Raw genomic sequence first — 25,777 nt, forward strand, 5'->3', positions numbered from 1 at the left:
TAATACAAGTCAGTAACAATCACTGTTTTTACAGATTTCTCATTTATTACTCTGGTTGGCCTCTAACAGTAGTCATCAGTTATCACTGGTTAATTTAACACTTCTGTCCAATGATAGGCTAATTTTATTTTCAGTTTTCTATATCTTATCCTAAATATTACTCTTGTTGTGTTATTGTTCTGCTATCTGGTATATTGTATCTGCTATCTCGCTTAGAGGAGTACAGGTTGCCCTTATATACTTAACTAATAAGTATTAGTTACTCTCAATGTTTTCATCCTTGCTTTGGGTTGCTCATTTAGGGCTTAGACCCAGACTTTCTGGGAATCTGTTTTGTGACAACACCAACCGTAAAAAAGACAAATATAAATAAATCTTGACGTCTTGACCCAAACTCCACTGTGGACTTTAGAACACAAGCTAGGCGTGAAAACAGCCTTTTTATTAGCTATAGCCTCCGTTTGTAAAGTACAACAACACTCTGTCTAAACTTCTTGTTTCCATGGATTTCAGTGCTGTCTGTGGACTGCACAACACAGTTGTGTGACCTGATTTTAGGTGTCGTAACCTTTGGTAACCATGAATGGCAATACAATGATTGTTATTCATGTAGTGTTGTGCTCCAGTTGACCGCAACAAACCCTACAGCAGCAATGACCAGCAAGACAGAATACCAGAGAGAGAGAGAGAGAGAGCGAGAGAGAGCGAGAGACAGAGAGAGAGAGAATGAGAGATATGCTGTAATTTTATAGAAATAATCTCTCATAGTTCATTTGAAAAAGTGGGGAAGTTGTGAAGAAAGCACATTTTTGCAGTGTTTGTCATTTTCTGACAAAAAAACCATACAGAAACAAGACAGGAGTGCAGAATGTCTTCATACAGAACATGTAACTATGTCATTAATTATGTAGTTACATATAAATAGTGTAATAAAATGAAAATAAATAAAAAGCTAAGCCTGTGTTTCAATGACCAGATTTTGTGGAAAACACTTTAAACTTTATTAACCACTACACTCGTTTTACAGAATGGAGGGAACAAAGGTCAGCAGATGGAGAGAGAGACAAAACAGGTGGAGAGAGAGAGTGAGAGAGAGATTGCCAGTGGGCTGTGTATAAGGGGGATGACAGCAGAGCACTAACAGAAACTGACGTGTCTAAAGCATCAGCTAATTCTGTATTATGCTGGGAGTCCACCTGCTCTAAAATGTAAGCAGACTGTTCTAGATACACTGTAAATACACATGCAGGATAAAGTGAAATCAGTAAAGTAGTGGAATTCCTCCTAAATTCAAGTGAACCTACATTGCTTTTGACCTGGCTAGCCAATGAGCTAGCCACAACTGGCTATGTTGTTCCCTTTAAAATACCTTAAGTATAAAATTAAGGAATCTAAATTGAATGCCAATGTGCTTTAGAACTTAACTTTAGAACTTGGCATGGCTTTGGAAGTTACTTGCAGTCTAAAGCTTCTCCAGCACGTAGAAAAAGCTGACGGACGCATGTGTTTGCAGTAATGTTTAATATAATGACAGATGAAGTAGTTCTCAAAAGATGATAATTCAGTATCACACTATGTACTTTTACTAAATATTTTCAATAAATAAAAGGTTAAATTAAAAAAGCACAAACTAAGAATTTGAAGCTGCTTTGAAACATTATATTATCAATAATTTTAATAATTTAACTAATTATTTTAGATATCATATTTACATATACATATTATAGATGTTTAGGTTTCTCAATTTTTACATTTCAAATTTCAAACTTTGAATTGTAGTCAAAACATTTTAAGCAATTATGTACAAAGAAAACAAGTGCATTTGTCTGTGAAACAGAATTAATTCTCAAAAATCCCATTACAACCCATTCATTTTGGGCTGTAGAGCCCTCTAGTGTCTGATCAACCTGGAAGAGATTACTTAATTGCAGTTCTCCGCACTAGAAATTCTCTGGTCACAGGTTAGCCTACCATGTACAAACCAAGCCAACTACCTAGTCTACTAGCTAGGCTACAGCATGCACATACTATCAAACTATCAACTTCCCTAGATAGCTAGCTTAATGTATATGTAATCTTAGCTAGTTATCTAAATTTGCATGTAATTTTAGTCAGCTGTCCATTTGTACATCATCTGATAAACTACTTTCAAAATCCACTTAGTTTCCAATGATGTTCTGATAGCTTTTATGCATCTTTTGCTTCATAAACCTACTAAAAAAAATTACACTATGGATAATGATTGAGATGCCCATTTTATTTTATTTATTTATATTATTTATATTTTTGTCAATACCACATGTTGGCTTGCTTTAGTTACTAAGCAGGTGCAACCACATGATTCAGGAGAAGATAAGTACAGATCACTGTACAGGTTGCAGATCACTGTTGAAAACATCAAGTTAATGAGAAACTGCAGGCTTTTGTCAAAATACATAGATTGTTATTATTTGATTGTTATTATGTTACATAGATGTTATTAATTTCTAATGCTATTTATTATGTATCTGCATTGTATCATGTAATCAATTTAAAATAAGCAAAGTAAATTCTATCCCACTGTCATTTCCATAAAGCCTAATTTCAATTAGCTACAAGACAGTCCAGCTCAGTTGCATAGCATTTTAAAGTGGGAGATGTAATGCCAACCTTTTTAACTATAGACAAAACTATATTTAACAAAAACTACTGGGATTTTTGCCAATCAACAGTTGGTAAAAGCAAATGTTTTTGTGTGCAGAGGGGTGGGGGGGAATCGATTCTTAGATGCATCGTGACATGGACAATGTACGATTCTGAATCGATTCACAAATGTCAAAAATTGATTTTCTAAATTTTAATTGCTAACGTAATGTTGAGGGAACACAGAAGGTGGAACTTTGCAAAGTGTGGAAGTGCAGGGCCTTGACAGTCCATGGTGGCACACTACATTAAAATTAAAATAAGCTGGTGAATGAAAAGCGACCTGGGCTTCACGTTTTTAGTGTTTAACAGTTCATCGTTGCAGATTAAATGCATCAGGAAAACCGGAGTGATTATAAACATATATTTGTCTCCAAATTATGGAAGTTCATCTCAAATCTTTCTTATTGCCTTTTCTTCAGCTACTTGCTAGGTGAACTAGTGGTTATATGCAACATTAACTGCAGCGTTTAAGACAATTTACTGCTAAAACTCTGTTCGGTCAGTAAAACAGGCGCAGTTTGCCAAACTTTGAGCTAGCGTATAGAAGCACTTTGGCTTCTATGGAGCTGAAGGGGAAAAAAACATATTTCGTTTTCCATCAGGTTGTACTTGCTGCCAACCAGAGGACCACTGAGCAAGCGATGTCAAAGCTTCCAGCCATTCTCATTGTTGAGAACCAGGGCTTTCGCGCTACCTTGTACACTTAGGAGCCAAGATCTTTTTATCGCAGATGAGCTGCAGCAGCGTCTCATGTGCTCCAAACAGACATGGTAAACGAGAGCCTTCCAGTTTACTTACCAAACCACTTCCATTTGGTTTATTAATAAAATATATTGGAAGTAAATTCATTGTGGACTATTATAAATACATCGCTTTAAAACTATCAAGCCCTCACAGAGTAAGAAGACAAAAATCCTGTATAGAAAAAAAAAGACACATCAAGATGCACTGATAATCGTTTTATAGTCGCATTTCAGCCCTCTGAATTGTAATCAAATCGAATCGTGAGGTGCCTAAAGATTCCCACCCCTAGTATCCATCTTCATCTACGCACACATAATTTCACATTGATAACTTCAGACACATACTATTTTCTATTCCAATGCTCCAAGAAAAGGCTACTTGAGCCAAAAAAACTCTAATCACCTGAAACAACCACATGTGTACAGACACTTTTCCCTAGAGACTACCTGGAGGTGAATTTAGGACATGAGTATCCCCATCAGACTGGCTCTGTTGATAAAAATCTCCATTACACCATTTTGGTCATAACACAAACACTTTAGTTGCTGCTCTTGTTTTCAGTGATGTGCAAGTGGAAGATAAAATAAATCAAGCTATATTTTAAGATTATTTCAGAAATTCAGCTGAACAGGAGAGAGCATGGCTGAGCCTTCCAATGGATTCGATGAGCGTGTGTCTGCATTGGAGCAGAGAGAACCAATTTACCTTCCTCGGGCTTCTGCATACATCCAGTTTCTTTATGATAAGTGGAAATGTAAAACTTGTGACTAAAATAAAGTAAAGTTTAGGCTCATTATATCTACTCCATACTGTGGAAAACATCATAGAAGAAGAAGGGTCTCTATGTCCTCCTAATGACCCCAAATGCACTGGTGCTCTCCAATGTCCCCTAAATGCTACCTATATCCCCCAGTGTGTCCCTAGTGCCCCCTCACGCCCTCTGGGCCCCATATGTCCCATTAATGTTCCTCTTTTAGCCAAATGTCCATGGCTACTTAATGTCTCTCTGTGGCCCTTATGTCCCCATGTGTCCCTGATGCCAATCTAATGTCTCCTATGTCTCCCTGTTGACCCCTGGTGACCTCTCTATTTATAAGCTCCCTCTATATTAAATCACTCTAGTGCCCTTAATATCACCTATGCCCCCTCAATGTTCCCTATCTCCCCCTAATACCTCCTTGTGGTCCCCACATCTTCTAAGTTATATGTCTAATGTCCACAAAGGTTCCATGTCCATGTAATGCTACTTATGGTGCCTTAATGCCTCTTATATGTCTCTACTCTGCCCTAATGTCCTCATGTTCCCTAAATGCGTTTACATCCCAAAAGCTTCCTATATTCCCCTAAGACCTCCAAGTGGTCTCTGTATAAGTCCCAGTGCCCCCTAATGCACAGCAGTGTCGCTAATGTTTCCTATGTCGCCTCAACATCTCGCAGTATTCCCCTCATCTCCTAATGCCTCCTATGCTGCCTATGTCCCCCACTGCCCCTATGCCCCCCTTATGTCTACCTAAAGTCCAATGTTTCCTAAATGCCCTTTAATATCCTCTATGTCCAATTATTACCTTCTAATTTTCTCTATGTGGCCAAAATACCCTCAAATACCCCCTATATTAAAAAATAGTTATTTTAATGCGCTCTGTGAAAATGTAGTGAACTAGAGCAGGTTATGTTAAGAGATGGCTGCAAATGATTTGTTAGGTACAGGAGGACAAATGTAAATAAACAATGCACACACACAAACAACATAAATCTTTTTCCCCACATTACCTCTCACACACTTGCAAAGTGGATAGGAAACACAGTGAGTAAGAATGAACTGTTGAAAAGCACAAACATTCACAAAAAGTCATAAATAATGAAATAATTATTTTCTCACATGTTCAGCATGTGATCAAGTCTTTCTTTCATTCTTTTCTCTTTTTTCCCTTTCCATCACCTCTTCGTTCTTACCTTGTCTACTCTCTCTCTCTACCCCTCACCCCTTCCTGTTGTTAAGGTCCTTTTTCTATCCTTCTCATTTCTCCTCTATCTTCTGTATGTTCACACACACACAGTTGGTTATTAATGAGCCTATTTTCTTCTCCCTTAGTGTGTACCCAGCATGCTTTGCTCTTGTTAACAGTGCTGATGATGGGAGGGGGCGGGCATTTATCACTGTCAGTCATGGCTCAGTGGAGATTCTGATTGGCTGAGCAGAATTCTGAGGGCGCCAAGGCAGGACAGTGTTCAGGACAATGATTAAACTGAGTGAGTGAGGAAGAGAGAGAGAGAGAGAGAGAGAGAGAGATTTGTATGAGGGAAGAGAGGGAGTGAAAAGAGAGCGTGAGAAATGGTTGAACAAGGGCAAAATATGATTAAAACCAGAGAAAAAAAAGACAAAGGGATTGAAAAGAGGAAGAGAGAAAATGAAGAATGAAAAAGGTGAGAGAAGAGAGAAAAAAGAAGCAAAAAAGAGAGAAGTGAAAAAGAACGAGAGAAAGAAAAGGAAGGAAAACAGAGTAAGAGAGTATGTATGTCAGAGTGTGTGGTAGAGAGACATGGCAAGAGAGAGAGCGCAAGAGACCTGTAGCGTGTATACTGTACAGGTTTACACAGCTTACAGATGTGTTTACATCACAACAGTCAAAAAAGCCAAAAGTGACCCTCCCCTCAGCATACTATCCCCCGTCCCAACTCATCAGCCATGTGTGAAACAGCAGCAGCTGCAGCAGGACTTGTCTGTGAGTGAGTCATACAAGCATGCAGCTGTTTCTTACCTTTCAAAGCTCAGAAATGATCCCAACAACTGAGGAGCTGAAAGACAAAACAAATGAAAAATGCATTAAAGCACTTCTTTCTGCTGTTCAATTTCTCTTTTCTCTCATAATGTTATTTCTCAGTTCTGTTGTCACATTTATTCTGATACAATGGGCTCCAAAACACATTTCTTAATTAGCACGGTCTTTCATTACAGATGATACCATCAGAATTTCAGAAAGTATAGAAGTAGAGTCTTTGAAATATTTCCAAATTTCCCAGTTTTTGGTACTGTATGTTTCCCTTTTGCTTTAACAAAAGAGTACAGAAAAGTACGGAAGTCCAGAGTGCCATAAGCTGTTGCTATAATTTTCTGGATAGTTATCTTGAGATAACAAGTTAATTAACCTGTTATCTCAAGATAGCAACTTTGTTATCTGGAGCTCACAAGATAATTAACTTGTTATCTCATGATAACTTCATAATTTTGACAAAACAAGAACTTCTGTTATCTCAAGATACCAAGATAATTAACTCATTATTTCAAGATAACAACTTTTATTATCTTGAGATACCAAGATAACTAATTTGTTATTTCAAGATAATAATCCAGAAAATTATACCCTCTATGGCCTTCCATAGAAAAGACCTAAAAACAAATGTGACATTTTTTCAAACATTTGTCATGTATTTGGCAAAATCTTGAATATCTCTTCCACATTTTACTGTCATAACATTTCTTTGTTTTTAAATGTTCAAAATTTGGAAGCCTTGTGTATTTTCTTTACAGTCATAGGCTGTAACTCTCATGGTCAAATGTTCTGGCAAAGTTAACAAGTCCTCTAGAGTGAACAATGACATTTTCTCAAAATTTTAGTGCACAGTTTCTCTTGATTTTTTGAGTTTAACATTTTTAAGGAAAAAAAAATGTACCAGAACTTTTGCACAGGCCACATGTTATGTGTATTTTTGGAACACATGAATTCTGCAAATAAACAGTGATTGCGTGTTAAATGTGCAGAAGGGTGTTCTCTGTAGAGGATGTGTTCACTTATTTTAAATCTTAGATTGAATCTTAAATACAAATTGACCAGGGGTGCCCACACATTAGCATATGACTATATAATGATAACATAGTAGTAGCACATGGAAAGCTCCAATTCCACACTCTGATCTATTTTACTGACCAATGTTTACAGCATACCCCTCAAACCTCTTAAAGGGAACATTGGCAAAGTCTCAGAATGGATCACTGGTTCAGTTATATAGAGTTAAATAATGTTGCGTTAAAAGACCAAGAATTATTCAAAGATACACACACACACACACACACACACACACACACACACACACACACACAAACTGCTTTTGCATAATACAGTGTGTGACACCAGTGATAACCCCTCCACTCCAAACTCTCTCCTTTACTGAGAAACTCAATCAGCTCTCGCTTCACTGGCCTAAAGTTCATCACCCAATCAGGAGCAGAGCAGCCAGGGAACGTGGGAATTGGAGTCTGGAGCATAATTAAAGCACAGGCAGCTGGAAAAAGGTCAGAGACTGTACCGAGGCTTATGTATAGAAAAAGGAATCGTAGAGAATTAAATTAAAAAGAGAGAAAGACTTCAAAAGGAAAATGATCAAAAGAAAGAAATAAGGAGTAGAAAAATATTTAAAGAAGATTAAGGAATCTAGTAGAAAAGAAAGAGAGATTTAGACAGACACATAGAGCAGAGACAGATCGACATTCTTCGATTTCCGTCGCCATAAAACCTTTCACAAACATTGTATGGACAAATATCATGATACAGCGTTGAAGCAAACAATGACACAGCAAGTAATGTAATTAACATTAGCTCTGTTGTGGTTTAGCAAATTATCACTCCAATTGCTGCTGTTGCTATCACAAACATTAGCAAATGGGACATGAGACTAAACCAAATTAACCGATTGGTTCTATGAAATAGCAAAAAATAAGTTAATGTTACCAATCTGTCAAGCAGAAACAGAGCAAACCTCACTATCTCTTTTCACGACTTTCAACTGTCAAGGAAGCTGAAGTCAGTTTTTTTCCCTCATGCTGCTTTTGTGAAATTACATTCTGGCACCTCAGGTAAAATATAGCACATATGTTTTATGTCACTTATCAGCGCTTAGGTTTAGCTAAAGTTAGAGAAAAACTGACCAACTGCCAATTGTATTTTTGGATTGAAAACTGGCCGATATACAGCCAATTCATCCTCCCAATTCTTATAGAGAGGGATGAAAATTAGGAGAACAAAAGTTGAGAATCTAGCATTAGAACGAAATGAGAGAGAGAGAGAGAGAGAGAGAGAGAGAGAGAGAGAGAGAGATTAGCCTGTGTTGAATGGTGTTTCTAATGTGTAGATGAAGTGAGCAAGACAAAGCCTGTAGTTCCATTATAGTCAAACTCTATTCTACGGTATTGTATTGAGAGTATAGAGGAGAGAGAGAGTGTATAAAGGACAGTGAGAGTGGAAGAGAGATGAGAATCTGAAGAGTGACTCTATTGTTGGACCACAATGGCACAAAATATTCCAGTTTTATTAGAAACTCGTGACTGTCATTGAGTTAGTGATAATTACAGTGGCTGAAAATGTTTCTGTAATGACGTAACATAACTTCACATTAACAGTGCATGATTTATTATGTGGAATATTAAGTTCTAAACAATGACCATTCAGCTGAGTGTGAGTATGTGTATTTATTTCTTTGTGGGGACCAAATGCTCAAGATGAAAACAAACATACAGAAGATAATGGAAACATGTGTAATAATGTCTGGAGTCTATCAGCAGAAAGTCTGATAGCTTTCATTGCTAGACCTGCCAAAACATGCCTAATTTGACAGTAAGGGGCAAGCCATTGCTCTTGCGTATATATCGAGGCAAGCTGTTTTAAAACATACTGGAAGTAGAACAGCCCACCAGAAAACAAAGTGATAACATCCTTTTATTGTCATTCCATCTATGTACAAGTATCGGACAAATGGACTTTATAAGCACTCAGCTGGTTTTCTGATACGTTTAGTCTGCAACAGGAAACTGTCAAAAAGTCTTCACATTCAAATTTTCCACCTTAAATGGTGCCAGAATGCAACTGCTGCACCACTTGAGGTGGAACAGGTAAATTGAAATGAGAAGCTGTCGAATGAGAAGCCGGAGATGCGAGAAAAGCAGCTATATCTCAGCTAAAGCTTAAAGCACAGCAAAGTAAATCTGCTTTTTCGTTGATATTACATTTTTAGCCTATACTAGCACATTAGCACATACTGAGACATATTTACAGCCAAGACGGTAAAATGTGCGTAAAATGTTGTGGCTGCTAAGGTGGCTTGGTTTTTGCTGAAACGACGAAATGGCTATTTTTAACATGCCGACCCCTGGTTTGAGGGCACTGATGAATAATCTGGAACTAAACTACACTCTTAACACTAGCTCAGATATCAACTACTCTTTTAAAAACAAAACAAAAAATCATTTTACTTTTCATTGTATTTATGTTTATTTGTGTCTAGTTTAATGATGTGTAGTGCCTTTACACACACCAAACACAATTACTGCTGAGATAAGTTCTTTTAAACAGTGGGCTTAAGTACCTAAGATTTTTACACTTTACTGAACAATAAACATCTTCCTGGGTAATTTTTAAAATGTCTGCTGAAGCTCTGAGTTTTTTACGTTTGTAACATTGCTGTTCTTACTGTACTTTAAACTTTACTTGGCTGTAGTGACTGTCATAAACCGAACACTGTGCCAGAGAATGCCTCAGAGACATTTAATGGGACAAAAAATGGGATAACTTAAAAAGTAAGCACACTTTTTCTGACTTAGCAGTAACAAACAGTAACAAATTGTACTTACTGGATATTTCAGCCATAATTTCAAAACACAATGGTCATGCTAGAACTAAGGTGGAAAGTTGTGGACAGCTTACAATATGTGTTTACTTGCAACTTCACCTTGCTGCATCCTTTTCATTGTGTTGCATAAGAGTGGCCTAGCATCATCCTGGGATAGCACAGCAACAGCCTAGCAACACCTTAGTCACTACCTGGGATACCATAGCAATGACTTACTAGCATTTTATCAACCATGTAGGGTACCATACTAATGCCCTAACCACACCTCAACATGTTGTTGACAATTAACAACTAACAGTGTTCTGAAACTGTTATTACATTATTGGCTTTGTTGAGCCAACTTGTTCACAAACATTCCATTTCTAGTTCTTATTGTATGTTTCTGTGTTAGATTAACCCCTTAAATGGCCAGGACCCACCAGCAGGCACAAAGTTACTACCCACATTCAATAACTTAAGAATTACATCAGCTATTTAGCACTATAGTCATATGGTTACCAAATAATAAGACTTTGTCTGTGTTGCCTGATATCTTTAAGGGGTTAAAAAAATAAGAAACTGCCCTGGATATGCTCAATATGAAATAAGAAATAAGAATAAGAAAACACCAGCCACAAGCAGGGTGGTGGAATGCAACAGGATCAGGTAGACCCATATCACACAAACAATACACATAAGATGCTCAGGCCATGTTCACACAGCATGTAAAAGTGGCCCAAAGCTGATTTTCTCACCAAATCCGTTTTTTTTTTGTTTGGCTGTTTATAATATTTTTTAAATGTGACCTGTATACGACATCAGTCTGAACAGAGCACGCTACTAAACTGACCCGCATGCGCAAAAGAACAATACTTCACATTGCTTCATGTGGCTCATCCTGACGTAAACAATTATGACTGCTAACAAATGCCAGTCGCTCTCTGAGGGTTCAGTTTTATGTTTGTCGGTATCACAGGAGTCATCATAAAGCTTCATTGACTGACAGCTGGGCTAATCTCGCTCAGAAAGTGTTCAAGCTCGCTGTAAAAAGGGCTCAGTTGTTTCTTTGGTTCGCCTCCTCGGATTCTTCAAACTTTGCTTTCAGACTTTATAACTGTTCTTTGACGCTGCAGCCTCGTTCTCCTACGGCCGTGTTTAGTCATTTATTTCAACATTTTTTTTCGAAAACGGAGCAGTTTGGATAAGTCTTTTCTAATTTTTTAGAACATAAACATCAGCCTAAATGTCTATAAGATCTCAGCAAAATTATGACAAATGTCAAGTTGGATTGATGTAAAAGTCACGTGAATTCACATGAGTCGCACAGGCGCATACCAGACATCTATCAGATTTCAGTACCACATATAAAAGAAAATGTTGAAAATTGAAAATTTTAGATTCAGTGTGTTTCTTGCTGTTCACACCGACACACAGACAACACTTCTGTGTCACATATGAAGAGAAAGATCGGATTTGGGCGACTTTTACCTGGTGTGTGAATACAGCCTCAGTGCATTTGTGGGTGGAGCATTGGAGAGTACGCTGTCTGTATGTTTTTCCCATGGAGAGTCTTTAATTCAGTTTCTTTTCCTGTCTTTTCTTATCACTCTTTCTCTCTATGTTTGATTAATTACTCTGGTCTATGAAAGGTCAGTGGGCACAGCTCTGTGAATACATGCAAAAAAAGCTGATTCTGTAAAAAAGGGAGAGAGAGATAAAGAGAGAGAGAAAGAGGCAGGAGTAAAGTAAACGAGTAGTAGAAATGTTTTACTTAAATGCTACATTCATAGGATCTTCATTACATATGCATAAGCACTGAATGACACCTTTATAAAGCAGTATTTTTTAATTCATAGCCAGCTTATGCCAGTAATCACAAGACAACAACTTGTTTTATGAAGTAATTGACACAGTCTTGGCATAAATGAGCCTCAAACTAAAGTGACTGACATTTGTTCCATTTATAAAACTGTTATGAAGTATCACGAGTGATCAGGCAAGGGACATAGCATCAGCTGGTGTACCATGCTGTGTTCAAGTGCTGCTCCAGAAATACAAAAACAACGCTGCATGATCTACAGTAATAAAAACTACTGTATGTAATGTAATAAAAGCTACACAGCACAAACCTTCAGAAAAAAACGAAATGAAAAGACATCTGTAGAGAAATGAAACGAGCAGGATCAGAGATTAGGCTGCACTGGGTTACAATGAACCAGGTCACATTAATACTACAGAGGTACACACAGGACAAACAGGGAGAGAGAGAGAGAGAGAGAGAGAGAGAGAGAGAGAGAGAGAGAGAGAGAGATATTTCACTAAAAATATATAAAACCACTGATGATATTTTCAGTGATGCAGCACAGATAAAACCAAGTTTACACCAATTTGATTTAATTCAGTTGACTGACCTACCCATGGTCCACCCATGAATACATTACTTTGTAGTTACTGTTGTTAGGTTGGACAAGCTTTACTGAATTCTGATAAAAAATCCCAGTAAACCTAAAGAGTTTGACTGGAAACAACAATGAATTAGCCACTGTGCTACATTAGCTCAATTACACAACAAACAAACTACACTAGTACCACTGTAACAGTGTAACAGTGTGACCTTTCATACACATACAAAATATTAGTACTCATTCTACCTCTCTCATTCTCTCTCAATCTCTTCCTCTCTCCTGCTGCATTCACTCTCACTCTCCACTCTTCCTTTCCATTCTCTCACTCTCATCCTCTCAACCTCTCTCCTCTCTCATTGTTTTGTCTCTCTTCTGCTCCATTATCTGTCTTTCTCTCTCTCTCTCCATTCCATCTCTCTCTCCCCCTCACTCTCATTTCCTCTCCATTCTCTCAATCTCTTTCTCTGTCTCATTCCTTTTCTCTCTCCACTCTCTCAATCTGTCTCATTCCTTCCCTCTCCATTCTGTCAATCTCTTTCTCTGGCTCATTCCTTCTCTCTCCACTCTCTCAATCTGTCTCATTCCTTCCCTCTCTCCATTCTCCCAATCTCTCTCTGTCTCATTCCTTCTCTCTCCACTCTCTCAATCTGTCTCATTCCTTCTCTCTCCACTCTCTCAATCTGTCTCATTCCTTCTCTCTCTACTCTCTCAATCTGTCTCATTCCTTCTCTCTCCACACTCTCAATCTGTCTCATTCCTTCTCTCTCCACTCTCTCAATCTGTCTCATTCCTTCTCTCTCTACTCTCTCAATCTGTCTCATTCCTTCTCTCTCCACACTCTCAATCTGTCTCATTCCTTCTCTCTCCACTCTCTCAATCTGTCTCATTCCTTCTCTCTCTACTCTCTCAATCTGTCTCATTCCTTCCCTCTCCATTCTGTCAATCTCTTTCTCTGGCTCATTCCTTCTTTCTCCACTCTCTCAATCTCTCTCATTCCTTCTCTCTCCACTCTCTCAATCTGTCTCATTCCTTCTCTCTCTACTCTCTCAATCTGTCTCATTCCTTCTCTCTCTACTCTCTCAATCTGTCTCATTCCTTCCCTCTCTCCATTCTCCCAATCTCTCTCTGTCTCATTCCTTCTCTCTCCACTCTCTCAACCTGTCTCATTCCTTCTCTCTCCACTCTCTCAATCTGTCTCATTCCTTCTCTCTCCACACACTCAATCTGTCTCATTCCTTCTCTCTCCACTCTCTCAATCTGTCTCATTCCTTCTCTCTCTACTCTCTCAATCTGTCTCATTCCTTCCCTCTCTCCATTCTCCCAATCTCTCTCTGTCTCATTCCTTCTCTCTCCACTCTCTCAACCTGTCTCATTACTTCTCTCTCCACTCTCTCAATCTGTCTCATTCCTTCTCTCTCTACTCTCTCAATCTGTCTCATTCCTTCTCTCTCCACACTCTCAATCTGTCTCATTCCTTCTCTCTCCACTCTCTCAATCTGTCTCATTCCTTCTCTCTCTACTCTCTCAATCTGTCTCATTCTTTCTCTCTCCACACTCTCAATCTGTCTCATTCCTTCTCTCTCCACACTCTTAATCTGTCTCATTCCTTCCCTCTCCATTCTGTCAGTCTCTCTCTGTCTCATTCCTTCTCTCTCCACTCTCTCAACCTGTCTCATTCCTTCTCTCTCCACTCTCTCAATCTGTCTCATTCCTTCTCTCTCCACACACTCAATCTGTCTCATTCCTTCTCTCTCCACTCTCTCAATCTGTCTCATTCCTTCTCTCTCTACTCTCTCAATCTGTCTCATTCCTTCCCTCTCTCCATTCTCCCAATCTCTCTCTGTCTCATTCCTTCTCTCTCCACTCTCTCAACCTGTCTCATTACTTCTCTCTCCACTCTCTCAATCTGTCTCATTCCTTCTCTCTCTACTCTCTCAATCTGTCTCATTCCTTCTCTCTCCACACTCTCAATCTGTCTCATTCCTTCTCTCTCCACTCTCTCAATCTGTCTCATTCCTTCTCTCTCTACTCTCTCAATCTGTCTCATTCTTTCTCTCTCCACACTCTCAATCTGTCTCATTCCTTCTCTCTCCACACTCTTAATCTGTCTCATTCCTTCCCTCTCCATTCTGTCAGTCTCTCTCTGTCTCATTCCTTCTCTCTCCACTCTCTCAATCTGTCTCATTCCTTCTCTCTCTACTCTCTCAATCTGTCTCATTCCTTCTCTCTCCACACTCTCAATCTGTCTCATTCCTTCTCTCTCCACACTCTCAATCTGTCTCATTCCTTCTCTCTCCACTCTCTCAATCTGTCTCATTCCTTCTCTCTCTACTCTCTCAATCTGTCTCATTCCTTCTCTCTCTACTCTCTCAATCTGTCTCATTCCTTCTCTCTCTACTCTCTCAATCTGTCTCATTCCTTCTCTCTCCACACTCTCAATCTGTCTCATTCCTTCTCTCTCCACTCTCTCAATCTGTTTCATTCCTTCTCTCTCTACTCTCTCAATCTGTCTCATTCCTTCTCTCTCCACTCTCTCAATCTGTCTCATTCCTTCTCTCTCTACTCTCTCTCTCTGTCTCATTCCTTCTCTCTCCACTCTCTCAATCTGTCTCATTCCTTCTCTCTCTACTCTCTCAATCTGTCTCATTCCTTCTCTCTCCACACTCTCAATCTGTCTCATTCCTTCTCTCTCTACTCTCTCAATCTGTCTCATTCCTTCCCTCTCCATTCTGTCAGTCTCTCTCTGTCTCATTCCTTCTCTCTCCACTCTCTCAATCTGTCTCATTCCTTCTCTCTCCACTCTCTCAATCTGTCTCATTCCTTCTCTCTCTACTCTCTCAATCTGTCTCATTCCTTCTCTCTCTACTCTCTCAATCTGTCTCATTCCTTCTCTCTCCACTCTCTCAATCTGTCTCATTCCTTCTCTCTCTACTCTCTCTCTCTGTCTCATTCCTTCTCTCTCCACTCTCTCAATCTGTCTCATTCCTTCTCTCTCTACTCTCTCTCTCTGTCTCATTCCTTCTCTCTCCACTCTCTCAATCTGTCTCATTCCTTCTCTCTCTACTCTCTCTCTCTGTCTCATTCCTTCTCTCTCCACACTCTCAATCTGTCTCATTCCTTCTCTCTCTACTCTCTCAATCTGTCTCATTCCTTCTCTCTCCACACTCTCAGTCTGTCTCATTCCTTCTCTCTCTACTCTCTCAATCTGTCTCATTCCTTCTCTCTCCACACTCTTAATCTGTCTCATTCCTTCCCTCTCCATTCTGTCAGTCTCTCTCTGTCTCATTCCTTCTCTCTCCACTCTCTCAATCTGTCTCATTCCCTCCCTCTCCATTCTCTCAATCTCTTTCTCTGGCTCATTCCTTCTCTCTCCACTCTCTCAATCTGTCTCATTCCTTCCCTCTCTCCACACTCTCAATCTGTCTCATTCCTTCTCTCTCTACTCTCTCAATCTGTCTCATTCCTTCCCTCTCCATTCTGTCAGTCTCTCTCTGTCTCATTCCTTCTCTCTCCACTCTCTCAATCTGTCTCATTCCTTCTCTCTCCACTCTCTCAATCTGTCTCATTCCTTCTCTCTCTACTCTCTCAATCTGTCTCATTCCTTCTCTCTCTACTCTCTCAATCTGTCTCATTCCTTCTCTCTCCACTCTCTCAATCTGTCTCATTCCTTCTCTCTCTACTCTCTCTCTCTGTCTCATTCCTTCTCTCTCCACTCTCTCAATCTGTCTCATTCCTTCTCTCTCTACTCTCTCTCTCTGTCTCATTCCTTCTCTCTCCACTCTCTCAATCTGTCTCATTCCTTCTCTCTCTACTCTCTCTCTCTGTCTCATTCCTTCTCTCTCCACACTCTCAATCTGTCTCATTCCTTCTCTCTCTACTCTCTCAATCTGTCTCATTCCTTCTCTCTCCACACTCTCAGTCTGTCTCATTCCTTCTCTCTCTACTCTCTCAATCTGTCTCATTCCTTCTCTCTCCACACTCTTAATCTGTCTCATTCCTTCCCTCTCCATTCTGTCAGTCTCTCTCTGTCTCATTCCTTCTCTCTCCACTCTCTCAATCTGTCTCATTCCCTCCCTCTCCATTCTCTCAATCTCTTTCTCTGGCTCATTCCTTCTCTCTCCACTCTCTCAATCTGTCTCATTCCTTCCCTCTCTCCATTCTCTCAATCTCTCATTCTGTCTCATTCTTTCTCTCTCCACTCTCTCAATCTGTCTCATTCCTTCTCTCTCCATTCTCTCAATGTCTCTATCTCATTCCTTTTCTCTCTCCATTCTCTCAATCTCTCTCTCTCTCTTTCTCATTCCTTGTCACTCTCCATTCTCTCCATCTCTCATTTTAATTCCTTCTCTCCTTCCTCTAACTTTTTTCTTACTTTTTCTCTCATTCTTTTCCCTTCTCTCTCTAACTCTCTCTCTTTCTCGTTTTTACCATACTCTTCCAGGCATATCCTACTCCTGACAGGTTCCCATCAAGCCCAGGGGCAATTTAAAAAGCCCGTCAGTCAGTCAGTCAGGCACACACACACACACACACACACACACACACACAAGCACGCACACACACACACACACACACAAAAATACACAGTAAGACTAAAAGACTCAATTCAGTCCTCCGAGGAAATCGGACATGCCTATAAACTCTGCCAAAGGTGGACTTACATGGTGTAAGTGTGGGCTGTTTTGAATTTGCTCAAGCTAAAAAAGCAAGACCAGGTTGTGAAAAGGTTTGTTCAGCATCAGTCTAGCAATATATTCAAAATATCACAATAAATAAACTCTAAATGAACATTAAATAAAACTGAACTGTTTTAAGTATAAAGAAAAGAACATCAAATTAACCAGACCAGATATAGCTATCACTTTATTTGAAGGAACATATATTAGGAGTATTACAGTTATTTTTATTATTGTTATTAAAGACCAAATCAGATGTTTCTAAATACTTCAACCATTAGGCTTTATTTATTATGATCTGCATTATTATACAATTGGACCCCTGTTAGGTGAAAATTAATATTTGCGTTGTTTGTTGTAAAACTGCACAATGCATGTATTAAGACTTGCTTTACCTGGTGAAGCTTTCAGACAACTAGTTGCACATTCAGAGTTGCCTGCTATATAATCCTTTATGTTTTTCTTGTCTATTGATCCAGTGAAATCAAAAGTTTGAAAGTATGTCATTTGACATGATCACAAGATGTGTGCTTATTGCTGTTTGACTGGCTGCTTCATGAAATGTTTCACTGATGTTGAGATGTTAACAACGAGAAACTGACTTTTTAAACTCCAGCGTTTAAGACCATTATTAGTTTAAGCAGAATGATTATCAGTGCTTTATTTTGCTGAAAATGAAGGTTATATTATTTTTACCTAAACATCTAGTTCTGCTGTGGAGCTCCAGAGCCATGTCTCTGACCCCTGACCTAGAACATATAGGAATAAAATGTTGGTAAAACAGTACGAAGATGGGAATTTAAGTGATTATTCATGTTCAGTAATTTGCATAACAAGTTTTTAAAGTGGCACATTACTAATAATAATTAGTTAATAATTAGCTAATAATGCAAGTACTACTGCTTTTCACATAACAGACTTGCGATTACATGCTAATATTGGTCATAATGAATAAAACTAAAAGTGTATAAAACATTTTAAAATGTCAAATTTGGGCATTATTGAACAAATAACAACATAATAAACGTCCAGGTTTATTAAGGGTGTCCAGATTACCAAACATGTATTTACAGGATATCTATCTACCAGCTAACACGGATCTAATGTACACAATATATTTCAGGAGAAGTTAGATATAAGGTAATCCACTTGCATGAGGAAGAAGAAAATTAAAGGAAAATAAGTGACAAAAGGGGCAGTCGTGGGCTGGAGGTTAGGGATCCGGCCCTCTGACCGGAAGGTTGCCGGTTCGATCCCCAGGGCCGACAGTCCATGACTGAGGTGTCCTTGAGCAAGACACTTAACCCCCAACTGCTCCCTGGGCGCCGTGGATAGGGCTGCCCACCGCTCTGGGCAAGCGTGTACTCACTGCCCCCTAGTGTGTGTGTTCACTAGTGTGTATGTGGTGTTTCACTTCACGGATGGGTTAAATGCGGAGGTGGAATTTCCCCAGTTGTGGGATCAAAAAAGTATCACTTAAAAAACAAAAAAACAAAACAAAGGAGTTTCCAAAACTAGAGTTCATAAACATATTAAGGGCTACAGAGAAAATGGGACTCCTAACAACCATGAAAGACCCGGCAAACCACCAACTCTGCCCCCATCAGATATACAGCACTTAAAGTCAAAAAGATAGATTGAAAGCTGTCTTTGTGTGCAGCTATATTACTTCATTTTTAGATTTCTAATAAAAATATTCAAATCACTGTCTTTGTGTCTTCTGTGTGTGTGTGTGTGTGTGTGTGTGTGTATGTGTGTGTTTGTGCTCATGTTTGGACTCTTGCTGTGCAGCAGTGTGTTGTCCCATATGTCTTCACACAACAATAAATAAATAAATAAATAAATAAACTATCCACCAGGCACTGATTTCAGACTGATGGTCTCTGCCTCCTCCTCATTAACCAATCACGACTCAGCAACGTTTGACTGAAAACACCATCAGCCAATGCTGACGCAGTTAGGGATAATTGCCACTGTCATCGGTAGGGAAGCTCTGAACTGCCAGATCCATTTCACTGAATAAAGCAACAACTGGAGACACAACACACACACAGTCTGAAAATGAGCCATCTGCTCATCACACACATTATTTTATGAGTGTACACTGCCTACAATTCTGCCACTCATTCTGACTCTTATTCTATAGATCTCTTTTGCCCTCTAACTCTCTCTTGCATATGTACATCTATACACTCTCTCTCTTTAACACTATCACTCTCTCAACACTGTTTATATTTATAAGAAAATGTTTATAATAACTTATATAATAACTTATAATAACTTATATAATATCTGACCAAGGCACTGTGTATACAATACACATATAAGCAAATTATTAAAGTGGTTGTTTGTCAACAGTTCAAAATTACGTAATCACCAAAGCCCACTGCCCCCCAATGCTAACATATCTCAGCTGCTTGGGCTTAAATCATCACATACTTGTCTCGAACAATGACAATGCATGAAATACTGCTATCTAGAAAATATCCAATTACATCTCCAATACACCTTTTACCTTCTAGTCAATATGCAGATTAAAATGAATCCTATTTTGTTTATTCTGTTATTCACTGTAATCATTTTATTTAACCGTGGTCTTTGGAGGATGCACTGTAAGTACAGATGACGAAAGTACATATACTTCTTTTTATCCCCTTAATTGCTCTGCATGGAAACAACACTAAAAAAAGGGGGAACATCTTGTTGTTTTTGGTGAGACTTTTTTACTCATTTTTCTGTCCCATTCTCTCTCTCATGCTCATTACAGCCCCTGCTGTGGGCTGCAGTGGTAGTTTTTGGGTAAACTAAGTGTGATTTTTATGGGTCCTGACCGTTTACTGAAGCCTTGGAGACATTACCTCTCCATCCACAGAGAACTGCTCCCCAGGGGGCTCATTAAAGTCCAGCCATTTTAACTGTTTCCCACATTTATACACATTCTATCTCTCTCTCTCTCTCCTATCACCTCTATGTCTATTTCTCAGTCCCTCGCCCATCCATGTCACTTTAATTTCTCACCCATTTCAGTTCCATTCACTTTAGTTCAGCTCATGCAGCTTTACTTGACTGGCACATAATCAACCATTCGTATTGCTAATATTTAGGTTTCATAGATATTTCATAATATGATGATGATGATGATTATAATTATTATTATTATTGCTATTATTATTATTATTCTATTTTCTTTTCTCCTATTCTCTTTCTTTTTTTCTGTCTCACTGTTTTTCCTTCTTTTCTCTTTCACTCTCCTTTTCAATCTTTTTTCTTCTCCCTCATTCCTATTCTGTCCTCTCTTTCTTTCTTTGTTGTCTCTCTCTCTCTCTCTCTCTCTCTCTTGCTCCTGTTCTCTTTACTTCATTCTCTCTCCTGTCTCTTTCTGTCTCATTCTCCTTTCTTCTCTCTTGCTTTTTGACTTTCTCTTTTTCCTTCCTCTCTCTCTCTCCCTCTCATTCCCTTTCCATCTTTTTCTCTCTCTCTCTCTCTCTCTCTCTCTCTCTCTCTCTCTCTCTCTCTCTCTCTCTCTCTCTCTCCCTCCCTCTCTTTCCATCTTAGTCTCGTCTTTTTCATTTTTCTGTCTTCTCCTTCTATCTCTTTATCTCTCGCGTATTCTCTTCTCATGTTCTCTCTCTACCTCTGCTGGTCTGCACCTGTTTGAGTGAGTACATGTGAAGGTCCATCAATGGGTCATCAGCATGAGGGTCCAAAGCAGCAGAATGAGTAAGGTGATGAAATACTGAGACTGGCTATGTCAAAAGCACTTTTGCTGTTACTCTAACACACTTTCTCTCTCATTCCTTCATGCAGCTGTGTAATTGGCTCTCTCTCCCTTGGCCACCCTCTCTTGCTCTACCTCTGAAAACCTATAGACTCAAAACTCACTTAGAAGGAAATGGGCAGCTGCTAAACTCCATCAGCAAATGTTTATGAACTATGTAGAACACGTCCCATATCACATCCATGCTTACCCAAATTATGCATTCTTTCATAGCTACTGTTGCTAGGTTTCAAAAGCATTACAGAAAACTGGCAAAACTCATTCAACCTAATGAGAAACTGTAGAACAGACTCAGTTTATATCACAGTATCTACATTTAGAGTGAGTTATTCATTCAACCTAATGAGAAACTGTAGAACAGACTCAGTTTATATCACAGTACCTACATTTAGAGTGAGTTATTCATTCAACCTAATGAGAAACTGTAGAATAGACTCAGTTTATATCACAGTATCTACATTTAGAGTGAGTTATTCATTCAACCTAATGAGAAACTGTAGAACAGACTCAGTTTATATCACATTACCTACATTTAGAGTGAGTTATTCATTCAACCTAATGAGAAACTGTAGAACAGACTCAGTTTATATCACAGTATCTACATTTAGAGTGAGTTATTCATTCAACCTAATGAGAAACTGTAGAACAGACTCAGTTTATATCACAGTACCTACATTTAGAGTGAGTTATTCATTCAACCTAATGAGAAACTGTAGAACAGACTCAGTTTATATCACAGTATCTACATTTAGAGTGAGTTATTCATTCAACCTAATGAGAAACTGTAGAACAGACTCAGTTTATATCACAGTACCTACATTTAGAGTGAGTTATTCATTCAACCTAATGAGAAACTGTAGAACAGACTCAGTTTATATCACAGTATCTACATTTAGAGTGTGTTATTCATTCAGCCTGATTGTAGAACAGACTACATTTAGAGTAAATCAGTCAGTCAATTCAAACGATATTCATGTGTGAAAGGTCATTTTCTTTCTCTCTCTCTCTCTCTCTCTCTCTCTCTCTCTCTCTCTCTCTCTCTTCTTTTTCTAGAGACAGAAGATACAGAGGCAGAGACAGAGGGTGAGAAACTGAGAGAGAGAGACAGAGAAATTCATCTGGAAAGAGAACATATTCAGATGTTTTCCTGGAAGATAGGGAGCATGACCTCCTGCCACAGAGAATAAGAAATTCAAGAAAACTAAAGAAAAAAGCTGCATTTTCTCTCTCTCTCTCACTCTCTCTCTCTCTCTCTCTCTCTCTCTCTCTCTCTCTCGCTCTCTCTCTCTCTCTCTCTCTCTCTCTCTCTCTCTCTCTCTCGCTCTCTCTCTCTCTCACTCTCTCTCTTGGTCTCTCTCTCTCTCTCTCTCTCTCTCTCTCTCTCGCTCTCTCGCTCTCTCTCTCTCTCTCTCTCTCTCTCTCTCTCTCTCTCTCTCTCTCTCTCTCTCTCTCTCTCTCTCTCCGTCTCACTATAGTGTAAGGGCGATCAAATGTGAATTTATAAAGCGTTGCTTTCAGTACAGATTACTTCCACATGAACAAAGCACTGCCTGTAATGTACAGGAGAAAAATTAAACAGAAAGAGAGAGAGAGAGAGAGAGAGAGAAACAAAAGTGAAAGAGATGAAAGATATCACCAAAATTAGTCACACTTGCTTTACTTTTATTAAAAAATAAAATAAACTTTGTCTTTATTGAAACATCTCCAGTCAGTGTGTGTGTGTGTGTGTGTGTCTGTGACTGCCAGCAGCATTAACTCTGACCCCTTGTGTGTGACACACTCATTTAAAATTCAACCTACAACTGCCCTCTGACTAACACACACACACACACACACACACACACACACACACACACACACACACACACACACAGTCACTCACAGCACTACATTAGAAAACACAGTCAACACATACACAATAATATAATGTTATGTATTGTGTTGGTTTATGTAGGCAGGAGTGGAACCCTGAGAGCGAAACTGGTATACTATAAATACACATCAGCTCAGCACACACAGACTCAATACAGCGTTCAGCATATACATGACACACACACACCCACAGATACAAGTCTTACACATCCAAAATTATGTGTAAAGCTATTTATTTGAGCTTTTAGCATTAAGCAGTAATATTCAAATAAATACAAATAAACAAATATATAATCCACTGTGATTACGTGTGTTATCTTAACTATTTCAAGATTTCTCCTTAAGGATGTCCACCATTTATAATTACCATTTAATACCTACTTTATCTAATCAGTCCTTCATTACATTAAATGAGGTGCTGCTGACGGAACTGAATGAATTCATCTGATGACAAAAGTGCAGCAATAAGTCACCTGTGTTCACCTAACTATACTCTTCTGACCTACATATTCACTTTACTGAAAACAGTGTTACAATTTGCCTATTTATATTCACAAATATTGGTACCCTGGTAAACAAAAGCAAAACAGGTTGTAAAAAACATTTATTACTGATCCTTTCGATCATTTGTTCAAAGTATTAACAAAAATCGATCCTTTATTTATCCTTTATGAAGCACAGTGATTGAAAAAAATCTAATGAGGAAATAAATATTTTATTCAAATCTGTGTGAGCCACCCTTTGCAAAGATAATATCTCTGAGTCTTATACTGTAATGCTTAATGAGACCGGAGAACGCATGGCAAAGACTCTGAGACCATCTTTCACTACAGAACCTCTCCAAGACCTGCAGATTTGGATGTCCACACTGTGGAGTTTGATTTAATATCTGCTGGTACATGATGAGTCCAGAATACCATGTATCTGAACAAGTTGTTCAAGGTGTTTGGAAGAAAAACAGCCTGACAACATCACAGATAGACCAACATACTTCACAATGGGAATGAGGTACTTTTCTGTATGGCTAACTCAACTCTGGTCTTTGTTGCCAAAAACCTCTATATTGGTCTATCTGACCGTGGGAGATAGCCCCAATGAAAGTTCTAGTAGTATGTGGCAAACTGAAGGAGCTTGAGTTTGTTGGTCTTTAACAGCAGAAGCTTTCTTCTGGCAACCCCAACATACAATTTGTGGTTATACAGGTGGTGACTGACTGTAATTCGGGAGACATTGTGATCCCAAGACCTAACGTCTGTAATTCTTCATCTGTGAATCTTGGACATTTTTATCCACTCAAACCATCCTCCACACTCTGTGTGGGGTCAGTACAGACATACGTCCTCTTCCTGGCAGATTCTTAACATGTCTAGTTGTTTTAAGCTTCTTGGGCATTTTCAAGTGTTTAGCTCTTTTCTTCTAGCCATTTCCTGATTTGTGCAGCTCCTTTTGTCATACATTATTGCTGTTTTCTTTGGTCTTTGTCATAGTAATGGATGACTTAGGGCATTTTGCCTGTGTTTCATCTCAAATGCATTCCACATTTCAGGTCAATTCCTCAATGAGTTCTCCCAATTCTCTTTTAGAGACAATCTTAGAAGCACTTCATTGATTCAGAGCTGATTTAGTATTCTTCACTGAATCACTGTGCATGTTTATTCATTGTCTGATTCACTGAATTCAGGCTGGAGTTGATTTGATTCTTTCTTTGTGTGGAGAGAGAACAGGTGTTAGTGAAGAGGTGTTATCCTGCAGCGATGCAGAATAAAACCCATCCAACATCTGCCCTTAGAGGAGATTGAGAGATTTACTCAGCCATAACCTTTTATAGCCCATAGATCCTGAGAGGAACCCCTCTAAAGCTTTGCTGCTATGCAGAGCTGTTTTCTCCCCTGATGAAGACATTTTAAAGCAGATTTAATTGGTTCAAGTCCAGATACAGAGGCATTTGGCAGTAATTTCCTTTTGTCTTGTTGTTGTTTAGGCCTCAGCTTTCTCCATTTAGTGGATATTTTGCTCAAGTGCTAGTACCAACTTTGCATGAACCCCTTAACCTCATATATTTAGTGATACATCCACATGAATCCTGCACCCCACACTGCTCTGAGTGAAAAATACACTATGATAATGCACATTTCTACTAGCAAGTGTTAGTGCCAAGTTAACAGGCAAATAACATATTCTACATATTACATTATCTCATTCTTTAAAGGCTTGAACTTTAAGTCCGTTTTTTATTATTGTAATGTTAGCCTGTTAGCTTTCTGCAGACCTGCTCAGCCTACCCTAATGAGCGTAGAATATCTGGTTGCTAAGAGACTCTAAAGAGCAAACCAGTTAAAATGAGATTGTTAGCTGCAAATAGTGATGTTTAACAAGTAATTTGCCATCTGGTTGGATTTTAAAGCATAGATTACAACAATAACAACTAGACTTTTTCAAGGATTCATTGTGAAGGCAAGATTAATCTCTTATCTTCTTTTGATCTTAATCTCTTATCAATTAAACCTCAAGTTTTATTTTTATTTATTTTTAGTTTTATTTTTACTGTTAGTTTTAAATGTTCCTTTAATTTAAAATGATTAAATATAGATATTATTTTCCTTGTCATGTCAATCCCTGTTTTTGTAAATGCTCGGCTACATTGAAAATGAGGGTTGCCCTCAATGTACTTCTGAGTCAAAATAAAGGTTGATTGATTGATTGATTGATTGATTGATGTCTTCTGAAGCTCTGCACTTTCTTTCATGCTTGTAAGATTCTTGTTGTAGCTGCAAAGTGCATGTTGTCCCAGAATACTGAGGTCACGTAAATCAAATGGACAGACTTCATTCTCTAAGTCTGAGTCATTTTTCTCAGTGGGAAAAGCAATATGCTACTGTATCATTTGGTAAACAAAAATATTATGTTTTATCCTATAACTTTTTCCCATGAATGTTACTCTCACTCAAAACATTAAGGCTACTACAACAAGCTAACACTGCAGTGCAGTAACCTGACAATATAAGACTGGCAACCCC

At 38.7% G+C, this 25,777-nt stretch overlaps 1 protein-coding gene across 49 annotated transcripts in view; it reads right to left on the reverse strand.

The window, feature by feature from the left end:
• The window catches only part of LOC108427456 (protein tyrosine phosphatase receptor type D), a 713,922-nt gene that overhangs the window by 293,479 nt on the left and 394,666 nt on the right, over positions 1–25,777 (reverse strand). For 48 of the 49 annotated variants that reach the window (XM_017697632.2, XM_037532739.1, XM_017697621.2 and 45 more), the window contains exon 9: positions 6,189–6,225. The gene's annotated coding sequence lies outside the window, so the exon portion shown is untranslated. Of the gene's footprint in view, positions 1–6,188; positions 6,226–17,806; positions 17,860–25,777 lie in introns of all 49 variants that reach the window. The other variant, XM_037532732.1, reaches the window with a different exon arrangement.

The sequence above is a fragment of the Pygocentrus nattereri genome, chromosome 22, assembly GCF_015220715.1.
Source record: "Pygocentrus nattereri isolate fPygNat1 chromosome 22, fPygNat1.pri, whole genome shotgun sequence".
Taxonomy (NCBI): domain Eukaryota; kingdom Metazoa; phylum Chordata; class Actinopteri; order Characiformes; family Serrasalmidae; genus Pygocentrus; species Pygocentrus nattereri.